Consider the following 20,253-nt stretch of genomic DNA (forward strand, 5'->3'; position numbering starts at 1 on the left):
ACGTGCGCACTCACCACAGCGATCATCCCTATCGCGGCTATGCTGAGCGAAGCAGGAGGGCTGGCTGACGAGGGCCTGCAGCCCCGTTCCCTGCTACCCCGTGTCCAGCCCTGAGCAATCTCACCTTGTTTGAGCTGGTAACCCTGCCAGCTGTGCACAGCTGGAGCACAGCCTGCTCTCGCCCGCAACTTCTTCTCCTGGGCAAGCAGGAGCAAAGAGGAGGCCTGGGTTGGAGGTGACCTCAGGGAGGCTGTAGGGTGGTCACACAGCATCTCTATTCCTTTGGTCGTATGACCAGTGTGGTGGCCCTTTCCCAACCCCTCCTACCCCTTTGGACTGTTTTGGGGCTAATAGTAGCTGAGTGGGGAGCATATAGCTCCAGCTTTTGAGCCAGCGGGTGTTCATGTGTCTGGATCATGCTCCCTTGGGGTTTGTGACTAGACCACATCTTCGCAGCTCTTACTGTAAAGAGGCAATGACTGACATGCAAGGACTAAAAATATATTTCTTTAATAAATCCAAAATTGGTTTAGCCCTACCCTGGTACCTTCTCTGTGTGCTCCAATGTGCGAGTATTAGCATCAAAACTCTGGGTCTAACTCAGTGCTTGCTGGAGCAAACAAATGTTGAGGTGGTGCTTCATGAAGTTAATGCACAACCCTGTAAAAGTGCCCTTCGAGTCAAGTGCCCTTTATGTTCAGCCAGAGAAAATTCTCCATGTCAGCCTGAGTTAGCAGACACTCCTGTTGATTTTGTTTGACGCTCGCTTTTCTGACTGCACAGTATCACTGGGTCTTCAAATTGCATGGTTGTTGTATGGCAAATCCCAGCTGCAATCCTCAACCGGCGGCAAATCCGACAGAGTACACGGTGAAGTGCTCTGCTTAAGCAGGGAGCTGAGGGGATGTGTAGTAGTTCACTGGCCCTTTGAAAAGACACTGAGGATGGATTTTGCAAAGTCTAGCCTTCAAAAATATTTCCTGTGTGCTCACTTTATTTTTCTATACTAACAAAGCTTATTTTTAAGCTCTGTATCAGTATTCTTGTGTGGAGGCTCTAAGATTACCTGCGCATTTATTAGCGCTAACTTCACAGTGTGGGATTTGCATAGGCTTAACAACATTATAACATGCAATTTGAAATAAAACTAATAGAGCCCTTGGATAGGAAGTCAAATCCTGAATAGGTAATATGACACAATTAAGTTTCTCTGTGCCTAGCTAGTAATAACACAAAACTCACGGCAGTATGGAAAAGCTGTTTGGGAACTCAGAAACATAGAGATATGTTGAAGGACTTCTTCGCAAATGCTGACTGTTTGAATCATTCTACTCTTTAAAAAACAATTTTCTTCTCCCTTTTGTCTTGACTAGCACTATTTTTTTTTCTGCATGGAGTTCATAACTACCCCTTTGCTTGGGATGGATGGTTTTAAACAGGTAAAGCAAAGAGGCGTGTGTGTGGTAAGGTGCTGAAAGCCAACTCTCACCCTTCCTTGGTGAGAGTTGATAAAACTTCTGAGGGCTCAGCAAGAACAAGGACTCAGCCAGAAGCCAAATAATCTGTTGCAAACGCTTCTGAGCTGCAGGCAAGGCTGGATCCCCTATTTTAGACTCCCTTTGAGGGAGTGGTAGCTGCTGTAGGTCAGTGATTATTTCAGTAGTGACCTTTTTGGGAATGTTTGGTGTCACATAAAAAGTTGAAAAAGCTACAGCAAGACTGGCCGTTAAAGTGTGGGTTGCACACACGGGACCACAGTATCAGTACAGAAGAATGGTTCCTGGGTGCTGGTTGTATTTTCTTGCTTTTACAGAGGGGAAGTCTAAAACAACATGGGGAAGAGATGCTCTCAGGCCTCCTGAATGAGCTAGCAGCTGAGCCCTGAACCTGAAGCCAGAAGCTGGTGGCTTGCCTCATCTCCATGCAGTACCACTGCCAGGCATCCTTCAGTACTTTGTGTTATTTAAACGAAGGAAGTTCATGGATTTCTTTTGGCAAGAAACAGCAGACAAATTCAGGGATATAAAGCATCCTAAATTGCTCATCTTTTCCACACAAAATTTCTTTAAACACTGTGTTTCTATGAGGCAATCTTTTCTAATGATCTGATGTATCTGGCTTCATCAAAAACATCTGAAAGAAATTTTTTGGAAAGGAGGACCATGGAATAAACAGCAAATTAAATAACTTTACAGCTCTGTCTTGTTTGTATTACAAGGGGAAGAGGAGAGTGATTACTTCTTGGCAAATCAGGCTACACAAAGGAGACCTTTATGAAAGATTGTAGTAAGTGCCCTCAAGAGTAAGAGGCGATGCTGTAAGAGTCAGTGTTGCAGGCAAGGAGGGGAGATGCATTTACCGGACTGCATTGCTGTTGCATACATGACGATTATGGTGGTGTAATGAGCCTGGTAGGAGCTGTGGTATGCTGTCTGGCTGATTTCATCTTGCAACAGGTGATCTCTCAGCCTGTGGGTCCCCATCTTATATATATATATATAAAGGGGAAAAATCAATTAACAAAAGGTGGCTTTGCATGTTGGGAGATCCGTCCTTGAGTTGCATTTCTCTGCAGAAGAGAGCTAGCTGCAGCGGGCTGCTCAGCGCTGCTCACACAGCTCCTGTAAACTCTTCAGCAGTCTGCCCGTCCCTTCTCTGCTTTGCTTCTCGTGCTCTTTTGGTTCATCTAGATTCTCCTCCGTGGGCCTCTGTATCATATAAAGTCCTGTCTGATTCTTGACTTGACTTGCTCCCCCTTTTAAAATGAGTGCTCTGCAAGTTTGACATCTGCTAGACCTCATTTTCACTGGGGTGAAGGATGTGCTGTGCCTGTGGGGTTGCCTCAACAAGCTGCAGAGAAGTGAAGGTATGGCTTGTCATCTGCCAGGCTTTGCAATAAGGTGACTCCCTGGTGCTGCTGGTTGCTACAGTAGAATGTTTTCCTTGGGATGATGATGGTTTGGTGACAGACTTACAGACTCTTTACTGTGCACAAGACAGTAAACAGTGAATGAATGGGAAACGAAATTTGTGTCAGAGCTCAGTAGCTAAGTTTTTGTGCAAGATCATCATAAAATGGTCCAGTCCTCTTCTGGGGCAGTTCATAATGAAGATCTTAATGACTGACAGCTTACCATCACTAAAGCAATTAATTAAGGCAGCCACTGGGAAGTACTGGGGTATAAGTTCAGGACAAGGTATGTTTATTCTTGGGTCTTCCTTTCTACTGCACCCCTGAAACTAACATTTTTGCAAATGATGACTTGTCCGGTAGGTAAAGCAGTTGTACTTTATTATTTGGTCAGGTATAGGAGGCTATTTTCCCCCTCTACGAATTCACAGGATCCCTAGAGGATATTTCAGGAAACCTAAAAGCCTTTTCTCTACTTTGAAAGATAACAACTGACACTACCACTGAAGCAATCTTTCATATCTGTGGAAGGTGCTCTAAAGAGAGCTTGGGATTCACCCAGCCCTTCTATGTAGGGAAGGGGGGGGTGCTATCTGTGCTCCACTACCTTCCTGAATACCCTCCTGAAGATGGTCCTTTCCCCACTTTGCACAGTGGAAAATAATCAGGTGTAGTGGTACTGAAGCCCTTTTGGTATGTCCAAAGTTTTACACAGAAGTTAAAAATCATATTTTGCTAAATTGCTATATTCTAGGAACGTTCTTATAATAGGATGTTTTATAGAGATATCCTTGTGTGGGATGTCTATGGCTTCTCATATTAACTGTCCCCCCATAATTGGGAATGATGGTTATTAGGTGATTTCTAAATGAAGATATATTACAATGCATACTAAATAGTGCAGTTGTTTGCCACTAGCATCTCATGAGTGGTTCTTTCACATGAAGCTTTTGTTTTGGCTCCTAAGTGGAGTTTGCCTCTTTCCTTTAAAAAACAAACAACCTCCCTTCCACAAAACCAACCAAACAGCTAAATATGAAATCTTTATTTACATGTACTTCAGATGAAATACAAACCTAGCTTTAACTGAACTTGTTTATGCTTAACTGCTGCATTGGTCAGGGCTGCTTATTCTTTCATAGGTGTGAAAACAGTGTGGGTGGAGTGGGAAAGCTTATAGGACCAAGCTCAGTTGAAGGCTTGTGGATAAAGGCAGCTGCTTTCTGGGATTGGATGTCCCCACACGGCTCTGCTTCAGGCTATACTGCAATGCATTTGTCCCCTGGGGTTAATTGCAATGTAGGGCTCATTGTGCTTGCTGGATACCTTTACTTGAGCTCTATCTTGTTCTCCCCACAGTACTTCTTAGCTTTTTGCTGTAAACCTTGTGGTCTCTGACACAGTGTGGCATGGCACCATGAGCTTTTGATACCAGTGTCCAGCTATTAATAACAGGAGCCAGACTGAAGAGACTGATGCATTACAGCGCAGATCGCAGACTGGTGTCCCCTCCATGCTGCTATCTCAAGGACATGTGTTGCTCTTCACCTGGGGTGTTAGCTGCAGCCACTGAGCTGTTCAGGCGCTTGTGGCCATGCAGGGCTCCTCTGGTGCCTGTGCAGGATAAAATGCCCCTGGATGAGCAGGCTGCAATTTGCAAGCATGGTTTGTATATTAATATCATAGGAGGGTGGAGGGAGACACTGCTGGTGACTTTTTAAGCTGTTTTATAATCAGTCTGGACTTGTCATGATAGTCTGGAAGGGAAAAATGATTTTGCATCTTGTTGCTTATCCCCCAAATCTTTTGCTCTGCTTGCATCTTTTATCTTGAAAATGTGTGCTTGTTCAAAAAGGAATATATAGCCATCTGTTTCTTAAGTATGATTGCTTGGGTTTTAGAAATCTTCCCCTGAAAGTATGTTCTTGTGATTCCTGATCTAATCATAGGCTACTTCCCTCCAGACATGAAAATTAAATAGTGAAACTCTTTTTTTCCCTCCCCCTGTTCAGTATAGACACTGCTTCCTTGGTATTTTTGTCCCTGGTTGGTACAGTCACTGCTTCCTTGCTATTTTCCCTGAGAGAAAAACTGTTGTTCCCTTGTTGCAGGACACTGACCTCTTGAAGGAGAGAGACTGATAGCTAAAGAAGTTTTTCCTCTGAGGATAATGCCAGTGGAAGGGTATTTAATGCTGGTGGCAGCATCCTCGCTTACTCCTTTAAGTGCTCTAATAGGGTGGTTATGAAGAAGATTCTTGAATAAAATCAAACTAGACCAGAAAGGCTTGTGAGAGAGTGGGGAAGAGATACTAATGTTCTTCCTCTTTCAAGGCACAGAAATGTTCATTTGTTAGGAAATAACACAGATAAAACTTCCAGCCACCTATCCACTAGCTGCCAGGCACAGAGGAAGATTGGGGCCAAGCTGGTTTGCCAGGGTGGTGGTGGTACATACTGCGGGGCTGCTCGGCCCTGCCTGGGGATGAATGTCCCTCCTGGCTCTGCAGGATGTTCCCCTTGGCCATCCCAGCTGCTTGGCACCTCTGAGGGTAGTCCCTGCTTGCTTCTGATCCTGAGCCTTCCCTTCTTCTGCACCAAGGATCATTTAATCATATTTCTGCCCCTGAAATAACTGTATGATACTGAGCACACCTTGGGAAAAATCAAACCCACATAGGTTGCAAACGATCCTGGTCCTCTTTCAGAAGTGCTTCTGAGTTGCTTCTGTTCCCAAAGAAGAAAATGCTTCATGAAGCGTGGTGTGCGTTTCTCCTTTCCTTGGGATAAAGTAGGAAGTGGCTCTGGAGAGGGGTCTTGCTTTCTGTTGCAGCTGTGAGGCATGTGGATTGGGGAGTTTCTGGTTTGCCATGGTACTTTTCCAGGTGTGAGCTCAGTTGCTGCTGTTCTGCTCCTGTCCTGTCCACTGCCTGCAGCCATGCGGACCCAAGAGCATCCAGTGTTATCTGGAGGTATCTGAAGATGAAATACAGCTCAGAGAGGGTTGGAAGGAGGACAGGGAAAGGGCACCCTTGCTCTTGTAGGTGTGGAGATGACAAACAGCTGCCACCACTATTCATCAGGTAGCAGAGTTGATGAACCCTTGTTCTTTACAATTTTGTTTCCTCTCTGTGGCCTTTTGTACTGCCATGACTGGGGTCTTTCTCCTCAGACCCGTTTGTTCTCACTGTCCTTCCCGCCCCTTACCTCCAGTGTATCTCTTCCCTCCCTTTTGCATCGGTCTGTGGTTTCTCTCCAGTGTTTCTGATAGTGGCCAAACAGGAGTCAACCCGTGTGCTGGGTGTGGGGCCAGCCCGTGTGCTTGTGCTGACAGACTGGGCCAAATAAAGCCAGGCATTGATCAGCTCCTGCAGCAGATTTCAGCCTCGCGTGAGGCTGATCTGCATGCGTCTCCTCTACCTACATACATAGTAGTGTCTCCCGAAGATGTAAGAATGTGGCACCCAGTCAAATCTCTCTCCCTTCTGCCAGATGTGGTCAAAATTGACTAGCGAGTCAAAAATTTAATAGGGTGAGGACTGATAGACTACACTACCCCATAAATTTAATATCCTTTAGAATCCAGGCCAGAAATACGTGGTGAGGGGTTTATGCTGCAGTCATGTGCTTTAAAACTGTGTGGAACAACGTGATTAGTAGAAATGTTATTTTCAGGATTATTTGCAGCGCATATAAAAACACATCATCTGAATCCTGTTGTGTGCATGTGTATTAGCTTAAAAGGGCTGAAACAACTGACGTGTCTGTATGGAAAAATAGCAAAATAAACTTATAAACCTTTTGCTTGTGAAGCTGGCAAAGCATCTGGTTAAGCTGATCTTAATTTCTAGATTATTTTTTTCCTCAAACTTTTGGCTGCCTCTTCTTAATATATATATTAAAAAAAAAAATGTATTTTGCTCTTTTACATGGTAAGTGCTTTTGTTTTGTGCTGTTTGCCTAGCTTCTGCCTCACTTCTTGGCTCTGGAAATGTGGAATTTGGATGCATGTGCCTCATTAACAGGGGCATATAACAGAGTGTTGTTGGAGCTATTTAAGTTCCTTCTAGGAATGGCAAAGTACTGCTGTGACCAGACTTCAAAGTGAAGCGTGCTTGTAACAGCTGAGGATAATTGAATGGCAGGCATTGTCCTGGAACATGTTACAAGGCCTCAGTGTAAGCCCAATCCTTTCCGCTAAAGGAATATTCTGTGCTTATTTCTCATAGAGCTGAGAGGGAAACCAGTATGTGGCAACACCAGTCAGGTTCAGATGACCAACACTGTTACATCAGGGCCTTTTCTGCATGATGGAGTGTACCAAGGTTGAAGCTGTCTCATAAACCTCTAACCAGGAGGCTCACAGGCTTTTCTTGGCTTTTTTGCATATGGAGAAGAATAAACCTAAACTGGTGCCTGTGAGAGAGAAAATCCTTCGATAGTCTCTTTGTGTTAGTTTATTGATCATAGTGTGACATCCTGTTGTGATCATCTTACCATAAAAAAGGCAATCCTCTCTAAGAAAGCTGCTGTGAGCTCTTGCCCTTCAGTGCCAGGGCTGCTTGAGATGCCAGCTGGTGGCTGGCGTTGCTGTGACGGTAGAAATCTGGAGATCACTGTCCGCCCAGTGTGCTCCAGTATTCCATGGGCTTAGCAAGATTTGGTCACCTTCTTGTCAGCAAGCTTGACAGAACTACAAAAGAGGCAGAATACTGACAAGAGCAGTTTTTGTTGGTATCGAGTTTGTGCTATGGAAAATGTCTTTCAGGAGATTGAATTCTATCATATCTAGTCACACAGGCTTATTATCACACCGCTTCCATAAAGTGGGTGCTATGGGCATAAGATCTTCAATTAAGTTCATATAATGATCTTCCATTTCTTCCAGTTACTTCTACATCTCCCACCAGTTGATGTCTATTTTCACAGACCACAGCCCGTTGCTTTGGCTTGCAGAAATCAAGCCATGAGCTAGCTGGCACACTGCACAGAGTGGGGCTCTGGTTGGACATTGACTCAGTTGCTGATTAATATGAAATTATTCATAGTCTTAAAATTTTTCCATGCATAGATCATGTCTAGTTCCACTTAAACTCAGATAAATTAGCGATTTGAAAGATGCTGTTTACACCTTCTGCAGTTGTAATTTCATTATTCCTACTGTTCCCTACAAGTGCTTTGTTAAACAGCCTATCTGCTATTCTTCTCTGACTCACGAGGTTATTAATGTTATTTATAATGATCCCAAAAATTGTTTATTTGCTGTGGCAGTTGGCTATGTTATCCATATCCTCCAGTGCTGGTGTGTTGATTCAGTGACATTTGTGTTTGTGCATTGTTCAGATTTACCATTGGGTGGAAGAAAATGTTGCTGTATTATATTGCAGCTGCTTGTGTTGCTGGGGTTAATGATGTGGTTAGTTTGCTTGGGTCCCTTAGCTTTTACTTCATGTTTCTGCATGTGCTAAAACCTCCAGTTTTGGATCAAAACATTTTTTTTAAACTCAAGGCTGGTTCCTGCAGGCTGAACAAGCACTATTTTGGGTTTCAGTTGTGGGTACAGTAATAACCAAAATCAGATTGTTTTGTTGATGTGGATGCTGTGTGTTTTTGTGTGTGTCAAAAGATGTGCAGCCTCCCAGAAATGAAAAATAAAGATAAAAGCTGGAACATCTGCATTTTAACATTTTCTGTGTAAGTGTGGCTCACCTGTCCCCCTGTTAGTAAGAGATCTGTTACATGGTCTGCAGCGCCTGGGAAATGTATCCAGGGACGGGGTGATTTATATGTGACAGATATTGGGTGTTGATGGGTGGTAATTGGTGTGGATAGGTGATGTATATGAATGGGGGGAAATTATCCAAGCTTTAGCCCCAATTAATTTAATTCAGGTTCAAACTAGACTTTGCCAAAAGGCCTTACCCAAAAAATTGTACCATTACCATACCAAAGTAAAAGACAGGCATCAAGGACTTTTTCCCATGGAAAGTCAGTAGGTTCCCAAAGCATTCAGACTGTTACTGTTTCTTCATTGCTTTGCTGCTTGACTTCAAATCCCTCTCCCACCTTTCCAAGGCAAAATGACTGGATGTGATCAGCTTGTATTGGTGACTTCCTTAGAAATGTATGTTATTCATATTCCTTCATAAATTTTTGAGTTCTGTGTAGTAGCTTTGATCCATTACTTAAAGAGAAAAGGGAGGAAAAAAAAAAGGACAAATGCTCTGTTGACGCAGAGAAAAGGCAGAGTTCAAAAGAATCAAATATGCTTCTCAGGAAAGAATCTTCTCAGAGTAAGCCTTTAAAAAAAAGTTGCTATTCTACAACCTCTCTATGTAACAACCATTGTAAACTAGGTATTTGCCATAGGAAAGGCTGAAAGTTCTGCAAAAGTAACTCGTAACATGTTTAGATCTGTTGGAAGCTGAAGAATCAGCTTGCAGAACTGCCCGTGCAGGCCTGGACAAGCAGGAGCCATGTCTGTGCAGGAGCATCCAGCTGGCCACTTCGTAAGCCCATGTGAAGCTGCAGCTTGGCCAAGCTGCTGCAGCTGCCCCCAGGCTTTCGGAAAGATGTCCCGGCCACAGCTGGATGGTCAGGCTCTCCTGGGAGACTTGAAGAAACACTTGATCGAGTTTTGTTGCTCGAAGGTGTGTGTGTGTGGGGGAGACAAAGGATGGACCAAGGAGGCTGCTTCTTAGCAGAGGAGCCTTCTGCTTGCCACCTCTTCTCCTGGCAGGCTTGTGCAGAAACGGCTGGCTCTCCGAAGAGGTCCAAGCAATATGACTTTGAGACACCAGAAACTTTCTCAACCCCTTCTGGAGGGATAAGAGGTCAGGATGTGCGCAGAGCTGTTTACAGCTGGGGAAGCGTTGGCTGTTGTCAGATGTTTCCTGGAGAAGCAACCATGCTGCTTCAAACTGTGAGCACAGTATATTACAGGCAGTGTCTTCTCGCATCACAGGGCAGAAAGGCTTGTTTGAATATTCCAAACGGACTTCAGGAAACGTTTCTTGTCTGTGAAACTTTGGCCACCATGTCTTACGCTGTCCCCTGCTGCAGGCTGAGTTTTGCTGCCTGGCTGATGCTATCCTGAGCAGTCACGCCTATTATGCCCAGGTCCCTGGCTTCTGTCTGATTTGTTGATGCTGAAAGATCCCTGTCCATAGCCTGGATAATGACCTGCTTCATCAGCCTCACTGCATCCTCAAGGTGTAAGTGGTCCAAGTGGTCAGCAATCACAAAGCCTTGTTGGCTTGAGCAAGGCTGGCCCTTGTATTCAATTCAGGCACGTGTGTGTAGGAAGCTTAGCTCATCAAGAGCTTTGGGACCTGAGAGGGCGGTGGGAGATGTTTAAATGCAAGCTGCTTTGAGTTCTGTTGCCTGAAGAAGATGTCACCCGGTTTTCTTTAAAATGTAGGAAGATAGGAAGAATGTCATAGTAGCTTTTTAATTTAAACACAAACACGCAGATGTGAAGTGAGTGTGTGGGAAGGAAGAGTGATTTGAATTGTGCTATGATTACTTGGGTCCTATATTACAGAGGCATTTTTAGTAGAAAGGAGGGGATCTTTCAGATCTTGTAACTCAAAACCCTTCTTTCCTTGATCAGAACTGATTAGGCAAAGCTGATCTTTATTTTTATCTGGTAAAGAACATATGTAAATCAGATTATTTGCTTGCAGTACGCTTGACTGCATTCCTCCAAAAATATTCCTGAAGCTTCTAATAGGTACAAAGAAAAGAGACAGTGCTGCTGCTTTTCTGTTAAGCCAAGGCCCTAAATACAGCGCAACATATGAATATTTCAGATAGTAGACATGGGATCGTGTCCCTTTTAAATCCACCCAGTATGTAATTGCATGCAGTTCTGCTTCCTTAATTTGAAAAAGAAATGGACGGCTAATGCAGGAAACCTTTGATAAGCAAGGTAAAATATTACTGTTGAACATTAGAGATTGTAGGTTTAGGATTTATGTTTTCTTCCTGATTAAGAGATTACAGTCTGAAAATAACAAAAACAAAAAAAATAAGCATCTTGCACCTCTCATGTTTTACCTTTATTTACATTTGTCTTGCAATACCGTTGCTTCCTGGCAATATTAGAAAGGTTCCTCCAGGGCAATTGTCTTTTACATTGGTCTCTGCAATAAAGCAAGAAAACCTTCTATTTCACCTGTTTTGCATGGTCCTGCAGGTATTAAATGATCGTTCCTAAAAATTGCCTCTTGATTATGAAAGTAGTTTTCTGGGAGGTTGTTCTTTGGTACTGAAACTGAACTTACATTGAACTCAGTGTCTGTGGAGAGCTGAGGTCTTGCTGTTAAGGCTGAAGAGCTTGTCACACAGACAAGTCTGCCCACATGTCCTCTGGTTGGGCTGTAGGGCATGCGTTTATTACACGTGATATCAGAGTAGCTATTCTCTCTTGGGGTTTCTTGGGTGATAATTTAAGCCAGAGAAACTCCTCCCTTTTCCCAGAAGTCCCGTTTTTCACTCAGTGTCCCTGGACTACAGCCTTCCCGGGATGATGGTGATGCAGGTTGCAAGGTAAAGCCCCCTGGATCTCTGCGCCCTCTGCAGCCAGGAAGAGCAAGGGGTGAATGAAACTTGAGGAGGGAAGGAAGAAAGGAAAAATAGATTGTATAGACCATTTTCCATGCAAGGTTTTCCTGTTCCCATTAGTGAGTGACCGTGCTGCTTGCTAGGGGTGTGGGCTGGGTTTGTGCAACTCTTGACTCTGTTGAGAAGGAAATGACTAAAACTTTCTGTCCAACCACAGTAACAAAGAACATCTTTGATTTACCAAAATAGTCATGGTAAGGAGACGTGGGATTAGCTGCTTGAGTCTTGAAGCAAGCACTGCCAGTGCTCCAGGTGGGAAAGAGCAAAGCAACCCAGGGTCTGCACTCAGGGCAGCATGACTTGCCCTGCCTCAAAGTGGGGCTTGTTAATCCCTGCCACAGGCAGCTCTAGCAGGACTGCATGGGAGCTTCGTGCCAAGAAGCAGCCAGGACTGCTCTGTGTTGGAAAGCCCTTTGCGCTGCAGAAGACAGGATCTTTCCCCTCTGCCTGAATGCTGCTTTTGGGGTCCTCACAGCCGAGGAATCTCAAAGATCCCATCCATTTGTGAGCCTTGCGTGGCTTAGCTGGAGCTGAATATTTGGAATGGAGAGGAGAAGCTCCGTCTAATGATAGGTTTTCCATTTCAACCCATGGTATTACTTTAGGCAGACCTACAATAACACTGTTAACTAACTTTTTTCCCTGGCTTTGTAGTTTTATACGTGACATACTGCAGTACCCTTTATAGAAACCTCAAATATTTTTATTTCCCTGCCTACCTCTTTTTGTCTCTTTTTCCCTCTGACAGATGTTTTTTTTGTTTGGTTGGTTGGTTTTTGTGTTTCTTTTTTCCTGTGTTGCACAGGACATAATTATTTTGTTACAATAGCCTGAAGCCCCGGTCCTGTGATGGTCCGCTTGCACAGACTTAGATGTCCCTGTCCTTTATGTCCTGTGTAAATTTTGTTCCTGGTGCTTTTGTCTAATCTAGTTTAAAAAAACTGCTCCAAGAAGCAATGAACACCCAGTCATTTGTGTGCCCTGAGACTGCTTATTCTACCGTTTGGCATTTAGACCTGAAATTGTATCTTTTTTTGTGCCCGTGTCCCATACATATTTGGGCTGAATTCTCCCTGTTTTGTTCACACCTTCTGGATATTTGCAGTTGGTCTTTGTTGCCCCAAGTCAGCTAGTTAGTCTGACTTTTTAGCCTTTTTTTTTTTTTTTTTTTTGAGCTTAGTGTTTGCATTCTGATCACGTTGCTTGCTTGTCCTGAACTTCTGCCAACTTGGCAATACCCGTTCTTGCTCTTGGCATGATTTCTGTGCCGAGAGCAGTATCTCAGCATGCCAGGGCAGTATCCCAGGTGGGATGCACCAGTTATAACTAGAAGAGTTACTGACTTTGCTACTGAATGATGCATGGTACATTTACAGCAGTGCTCCTGGCTGTTTTGGTCCTTCTACCATCGGTATTTATCTGAGCTCTCATATTTAAGTTAGATTTTTATGTCTCTTTTAATGGGAGCTTGTGTAATTGCCTAGGTTTGGAACTAGTTTTGTTATTGGTCTATAACTGTTTTGTTATTGGTCTAGAGTTTTATTTCCCAAAGTTCCCTTTGCATTTCACATTTGAAATTTATGCAGAACCTTCTCCCAGAACAATTTTGTCAAGCTTCCCATACAAAATAGCTTTAGGTGTGTGCATCCTTTGCGATGGTGGGAAGAAGCTGTGGGGTTCGTTCGGTACTCTGTGCTGCACTGACTTCCTCTGGCTTTTCTGTGCACTCAGATCTCTGGACATCCAACTCTTGGGATTTTTAGAGGTTGCAGTAGTGAGAAGGAAGTCTTTGCAAGTTGTCATTCACCTTTGCTTTGTGTTATACAGGTGTGATCAGCGGGGGAAGTGGGGGGGGGCAGGCAGAGACCAACTATTTAATGTACAAAAACCAAGAGAGGATGTTGCTGGGTATTACTAGGAATAAACAAGCTCATTTCCCATTTTTACATCAGTTGTCATCCTTTAATTTCTTGGTACTGTTTTTTTTTAAATGCTGCTATGTATGTCATCCACTGTGCTTCCTGTGTCCTATGTCACTTTATCATCAATTTTTGTAAGATATCACTGTTAAGTCTCCTCAGACTCTGTAGCAATTAATTAAATTCTTTATTTTTCTATTTTCAGTGTCAGAAGTTTATATGGATCAGTGTTACTGGCTCTAGAATGACAGGGGAGATCAACATTAAGTCTGCTCACCTGGATACGTAACCTCGCCTGGGTGACTAACCTAATGGCTCACTCCTCACTATAGATATCTCTAACATCTATGTATCTGCTGTTCGTTTGTTTGTTTGTTTGTTTTTTGAGAACTTACACAACAGCTCCTATAGGCTTTTATTTCAAATGATATTAAAATGATGCTGCATTACAGCTTCCAGCAGGAGTTGTAGATAAATGTCATGCTACTTCTGCTTGTGTAAATATTCATTTATTTGGTATCTTTTAAAGGGTAGTCATGACTTATACAGTCTGAACTGCTGTTTAGGTCCAGGGAGGCTTTCCACAATTTAAAGATAGTGGCTTTCAAGTTTTAACATGGACCATGGCAAGGTAGTAAAGTATATTTTGGTTATCCAAGAAATAAAACTGAAATGACCGCTGGAGTCATTCTTGCTGTATACCATGGGCTCAACAAGCAGTGCCAGGGCTTCAGTAGGGGGCCTGCTGTGCTTGTCATGCCTGTGTGACGTGGCTGTGCTGTGCATGTGCAGTTAATCTGACTCGGCAGGTCTATGGCAATGTGCAGAGAAACTGCCCAGGGCTTTCAGATTACTGTGGCAAGTTTATGTGAAAACACATTTGACAGAATAGACTATCTGTTGCATTAGCTCTTGGAAATGGCCTAGTTTAGTAGACTTGAAGGTGTGGCATTTTGCATTCAGTCTAGACTGATTTGATCCAAGTAGCCTAGTGCATGTCAGAGCTGGCAGTCTTGTTTTGGGGATAGTTATCACCTATCTACTTTGCTTTGGATATTCCAGTGCGATCTAGCAACATAAAGGGTTTGAGGCTCCTAAATTCCAGCTCTGAGAGAACTAGGTTGAGTTGCTGCATCCACACTTCAGCTATGCACTCCATGGCTGGGCTGCGCTCACCCTGTACCACTGCCTCTGAGGTCCCAGCTGGTGGCTGGGCCTCTCCTTTTGACTGGTGCCATTGCTGTAAATCACACCCTGTACGTCTGCTTGCGAAGACCAATGTCCACTAGCATACAGCATCCTTCACCTTGGCTTGCTACCCTTCAGTTGCCTGCAGCGTGTGGGGACTGTCATCTCATTTGAGGTATTTTCCCTCTTCCTGGGTCTCTGACCTTTCCCACACTAGATCACTGCATGTGAGCTCTCTTGGATCCACAAGCTGCCTGGAGTCTTGCATGAGACCTGGAAAGAAGTGGATATTGCACCCTGTTTCCAGGAACCCTAAAATCCAGCACCAAAAGCTTTTATTTCCCAGGCGTTTAATCAATGATGTGATGGCTCCAGGAGCAGTTATCGCCTATTGTCCTCCTATCCTGGTCACATTTCTTTAATTTTATTGCTGCTTATCAGACTTACTAGCATTGTACTCCAGCTGTCCTGGTGCTCCAGCTGGATTTGAATGGGTCATGGCTGTAAAAACATCATTAAAAGCCTGACATTGGCTGGCTGCCTCATTCTGCTGGATGTGTGTTTGGAGATTTTCAGTCTGCTGGCATCACCATGTGAATGTCTTGCCTTTGCTGGACATTGCTGCATCCTTACTTCTCAGATGCTGTGCTGGTTTCCTTTCCCTAGGAGTAGCCAGAACTATTGGGACCTAAATCTTTTATCCTCCCTGTCACTTGTGCTGTTGCTCTGGGAAGAGGTATGTGTCTGTATCCATCTAAAGTGCTCTTGATCCTCCTTTCTCCATTCCTGCACCTCGAGTACTGGTGTGTTTCTTCTGCTTGGAGGCTTCCTGCTTGAGCTAGACCCATTTCTCTCAGCAGTCTGTCTGAAAAGCTGGAACAGATTTCTCCTGCTGTTATTTGCTTTCACCACCAAATAAATAAAAAAAAGCCTCTCCTAATACGACATTCCAAAATCCTTCTGACTTGGCCCTGGCAGGAATGACAGGCTGTGCTACAGGCTGCTGCCTGCTGCTCCAAACGGGGCAGATGAACAAGGGGTTTCCCACTGCACTGCCCCACATTCAGCCCCTGATGTCTCTGCTCATCCATGCACCAATGTGTTTTGGGTGAGGTTTCAGTGTCACGCATTCCCATCCTGTTATTCCCAAGCACACATTCATGTTAAACATGGTACTGATGGCCTTTATGTAGCCCTTAGTATGGCAGAATGTATAAATAATCTGGAAAAGATAAATGCTTTTCACTAAGTCTTAGCAGGCAGAGCTGCTTTGGTGTGGTGCCATGAAGATACTATTCCCATGCGGCTGCTGCTCTTTCCTTGCGCATTCTCTGCAGGTTTTTGGGTACCTCCTTGCTCTGCCAGTTCCTGGAGCTGCTCTGAGTCAGTCTGCCTGGGGTGGCAGCATATTGTCTACATGTCCAAAAGTGAGATGTAGTGTGCAGAGGTCCATCGGGGCCAGGGAATGGGTTAGGCATGGGACATGGCACAACTGGGACTGCTGCAGCCACAGGGCATGGAGGGCAGGGATGCTGCCTTCACATTACCCAAGACCGCTGCATAACAAAGGGTGCAGTGCAAGATAAAGTCCCTGTTTGTAGGAAAAGTGTCCCCTTTCCCAAACCCACTGTGTTATCCAAGCAGTACCAGGGCATGAAAGGACGTGGATATGCTGATGAAGGAAGGCCATCTTTTTGCTGCTAGGTTCAGTATGGGTTAAGCCCATGAATCTCTTCATTTATTTTTGAGTTAACATTTTGCTTGAGAGAATGATGCCCCTGCCCTCATAAGCCTTTCATATGAAAAATGAACCTCAGGCCGGAGGGAATGGGGAAGGAGTGTGATGTGTAAAGGAGGCAGTATTTTTTGTTTTTTTCCCTGTCCATTTCTTCCAGGAGGAAATACTGCTGCTTACAGAAGGCAGTTCGTGTTTTCGTGCCTTTACTCTGTCATTTTACACGATGTGGTTTGGGTAATGTTAAAGTAACTTAACATTATGTTTACTCACAGTACTGCTGGCAGCTATTTAATATACATAAATATCTCTACAGCAAGAAAGGGAGTTGTATTTATTCATAAATAACTAGCATACTGCCCTGTTTATCTTGCACATGACCTCTCTGTTGCACAGGGCCTTTCCCTGCCTCACCCGACCTGCTCCTTTTTATGTACTTGACTTTCCCAGTCCTGACGGTTGCTTTATATTCAGAAAATATAAATTCATCCCCCACAAAGCTTTCAAATGTAATTTCATTTCTTTACTTCTCTGAGAAATTCTTTCTGCTCTCATCAAGACTGAGAATGTATATTTTCCCTGTTTATTTAGGCATGCTTATTTTGTCTGTAGAAACTTGGTCAAATGATGTTTCTTTATGTGAATTTATAATCCTGTGTGGTTTGTGTATTGAGAACAATCCTTCTGAGCTGAAAGAAGATTGTCCAATCTGTTTTAAGATGTCCCACTTTCTGAGTATTGCATCTCATTAGGAATATGGCTGGCTGTTTGCATGGCTTTTTTTCTTTCCATCAGTACCTTGGGGGAGAAAATATCTCATTTCATCATGGTAATAATACTTGGTACTTTGTTTCTGCCTTCAAAGAACTATACAGTTATGAATTAAATAATTTCTTTAACATTGTGTAGCAGTATATAATCATTATTTGCCTCATTTTACAGATGGGGAATATGAGCAAGAATTTAAGTGCCCTTAGGCTGTGAGAGGAGAAACAAAATCAGAGAGAGTACCAGCTCCCTGACTTATACTAGAGTAGCACCACACCTTTCTTGTTGAAATTAATAAAAAAAAAAAAAAAAAAAAAAAAAGAGAGAGAGAAATAACAACAAAGGGAAAGGGAGAGATGTTTATCTGTAATCATCTTGCCTAACCTTGTTAACTACTGAGTTAAGTGCAGCAGTTGGTGGTGGTGCATTTTTTGTTCTTTTTTTTTTTTTTTTTTTTTAAATACATTGTTTGACCGATGTGGCTGTTGCATTGCAGTGTGTGGTTGGAGATGTCTGAAGTTTATGAAGCTGAAGTGGCGTGTGAACTGCCATGGCTGCTGTAGAGGGAAGAGGTTGTTTGCTGCTGGATGGGCAATCTCTCTCTGTTCCTGCCCTCCTGTGCCCCCTCAACCCAGGAGAAGTGGAAACCTTTTCTGTAGTATTTGAAAGTATTTTTTCCTCTTGTTTGCCAGCTGAGGCTGGGATGGGAAAAGTGAAGCATCCTAGAAGGGGATTGTGTTATTGCACAGCAAGTACAGAAAATAATCCTTGCCTCACCCGCCACGTGCCATGCTGGGATTTTTGTTTTCCCCTTGTGGGCTCAGGTGAAAATTGTTGGCTCAGGGTGGTATCTGGGATGTTATGGAGCAGTCCTGCATGTCATTGTCACAATATTGATGAATTCAGTTAAAACTCCTCCCCCTCTGAATTTTGATTTTTTTTAATGAAATCTAGAAAAGCTGTTTTGAAGTTCTGGTCAGCAGTGGAACAGTTTAGCCCCTTTGGGGAGGACAGATAATCTGCTTGTTGAAAAGCAGCTTGATGCAGAGGAATGGAAACCATGTGAAGAATTTTATCTTTCTTTGGAAAATTTCTTGGCTGCTCCTCCACAGGTTTCAGATGTTCCCTGTCTGCCTTCAGACTGGTTTCAGATGTCTTGTTTGATAAACTTTCTGATGAAAGTCTTGCATGACTGACTTCAAGCAACTTTATTCTGGGTATGCCCTGCTAGTAAAGGCGGTGGGGAATGCAGCTGTCTTCAGCCATGCGCTCTATCTGGGAATGCAAAACTGCCAAGCCTTTTTAGGGACTCAAGATTCAACTGCAAGCATATATTTAGTTTTCTGTTTTGGATGAGTGGAACAGGTATCCCGATGCCTTAGATGAGATCTGCAACGACAGACAGCAGCACCCAGGTATCATAGACAGTATTTTTTTTTTTTCTTTGCCTTTGCTGGGAGAGAGGATGTAGTCTTGTTTTGATCTTCTACAATCAAATCTGTGTCGGAGTGTGCTTGTAGCACTTCTCCTAAAGACATCATGGGGCTGGTCATCTGGGAATGTGACAGCTTTGGATCTAGCCTGTACTTACTTCTTGCTGGCACCTCACTTGTACATGCTCCCTTCCAGCACTGAGCAGAGCTGTCCTGTGCCACAGCATGCTCACAGGGCTCTGATTTCATCCAGTGTTTCACATGATGCCCAAATTCCTGATAACTTGTCATCTGACCTTTTTCAGGAACTGAATGTGGCTTATCCTGAATCTGGATATTTCTCCCTCGGTGGGCTTGGAGAGCCCTCAGGGTTGAGCTGGGACCTGAACTTTGTAGCAGAGCAGCTGGTATGCAGGCTTTCACTCACTCTTCACTTGCAGCGTGTGTGCTTGTGTTGTTGTCTTCACGTCTTCTCTTTGTTATCTGACAACTTCTCTCGCTAGACTTGGATTTCAGTTGCTCAGAAGAACCATCAGCAGCTTAGTGTGTGGGGAGTTGCGTGTTTTCCTTGAGCCGTTTTGTTTGTGAGATGGCTTTTTTCCTTTTTTTTTTTTTTTTTTTTTTTGCTTGGGTCTTGCTGATAATCCTTACCAAATAATTTTTTGGCAATACCTTAGTATCTCTGATTAGGTATTTGAAATTAAAAGAGGGAGGGAGCTACTTGACTATCCAGATGCTCCCTCCTTCTCTTTTTCCCTCTGCAGTGAAAATTCACCAAAACCCAGGTAACTTCTCAGCTGTGAGAAGAGAATTGTGTTTCCTTCAGCTCAGCAGAGCCATGGGAGCTCGATGCTCACATGGCCCTTTGCGTCGGCTGCTCTTTGGGGCACTGTCACTCCAAGATCCAATGCAAGAGATGAAGAGGACTTTTCCTGCCAGTCTCCTGCTTGAGGCTGCAGTTTGCAGTTGTGCCAAGCATTAGAACTGAGGAGTGGTTTGTTTCTGTGTGTTTGTTTTTTTTTTTCCGTTCGTGTTTCCTCCCAGCGGTTCCCAAGCAGTAAAGAGAAAGGAGAAACTGTCAGATATCATGGGTTGTGATTACAAATCACAAATATCATTGGCATGCAATGGAATAGGAACAAAGCATGCAAAAAGGAAGTGAGAGAGGGGTCGTCAGGTTGAGCAGAAGGAAAGAAGCAGTGGAAGATGGCAGCCAGAAGGTGACTTGAAGGAGGGTTAAAATTGTGGTCATTGGGAAATGGAAGGCAGTGGGTACCTGAGCCGTGGTTCCCCACGGTGAACTTGATTACTGTCAGTCCTTGCGCTACTTGCATAGCCAAGAAATTAGGTTGTGAAATAACGTAAGTGAACACAGGATATTTCTTAACTGTTAAGAGCTTAAAATTGCAACTTCTGTGTTAAACTTGCCTCTCCAGCTGCCCATATCCCCACACCCTCACAGGCAAGCCTTGCCTTATAGCTCAACTTTTTGACTCTTCGTTCTTACAGTTTTACTTGGAGTGGGATTTCTACACTAATGTGACTCTGGGACTTGGGTTTGTTTGGCAAGAGGTTTTGTGACAAGTGAAGAATAGACATAAGTTAAGACAGGACCTCAGGAAGGACCTCGCTCCACTGATGGCATGTCTCACCAGTGACAATGGCAGTAGTGACA

General features: G+C 43.8%; 1 protein-coding gene across 9 annotated transcripts in view; it reads left to right on the plus strand.

Annotated features, from left to right (window-relative positions):
- Nucleotides 1-20,253, plus strand: part of PPFIBP1 (PPFIA binding protein 1) — a 117,947-nt gene that overhangs the window by 21,872 nt on the left and 75,822 nt on the right. The window contains exon 1 of one of the 9 annotated variants that reach the window (XM_084293615.1): nt 14,969-15,378. The exons of the other annotated variants lie outside the window; for them this stretch is intronic. The gene's annotated coding sequence lies outside the window, so the exon portion shown is untranslated. Of the gene's footprint in view, nt 1-14,968; nt 15,379-20,253 lie in introns of those variants that run through there. 9 annotated transcript variants of the gene reach the window in all.

Source organism: Netta rufina, assembly GCF_964035555.1.
Source record: "Netta rufina genome assembly, chromosome: 1".
NCBI lineage: Eukaryota > Metazoa > Chordata > Aves > Anseriformes > Anatidae > Netta > Netta rufina.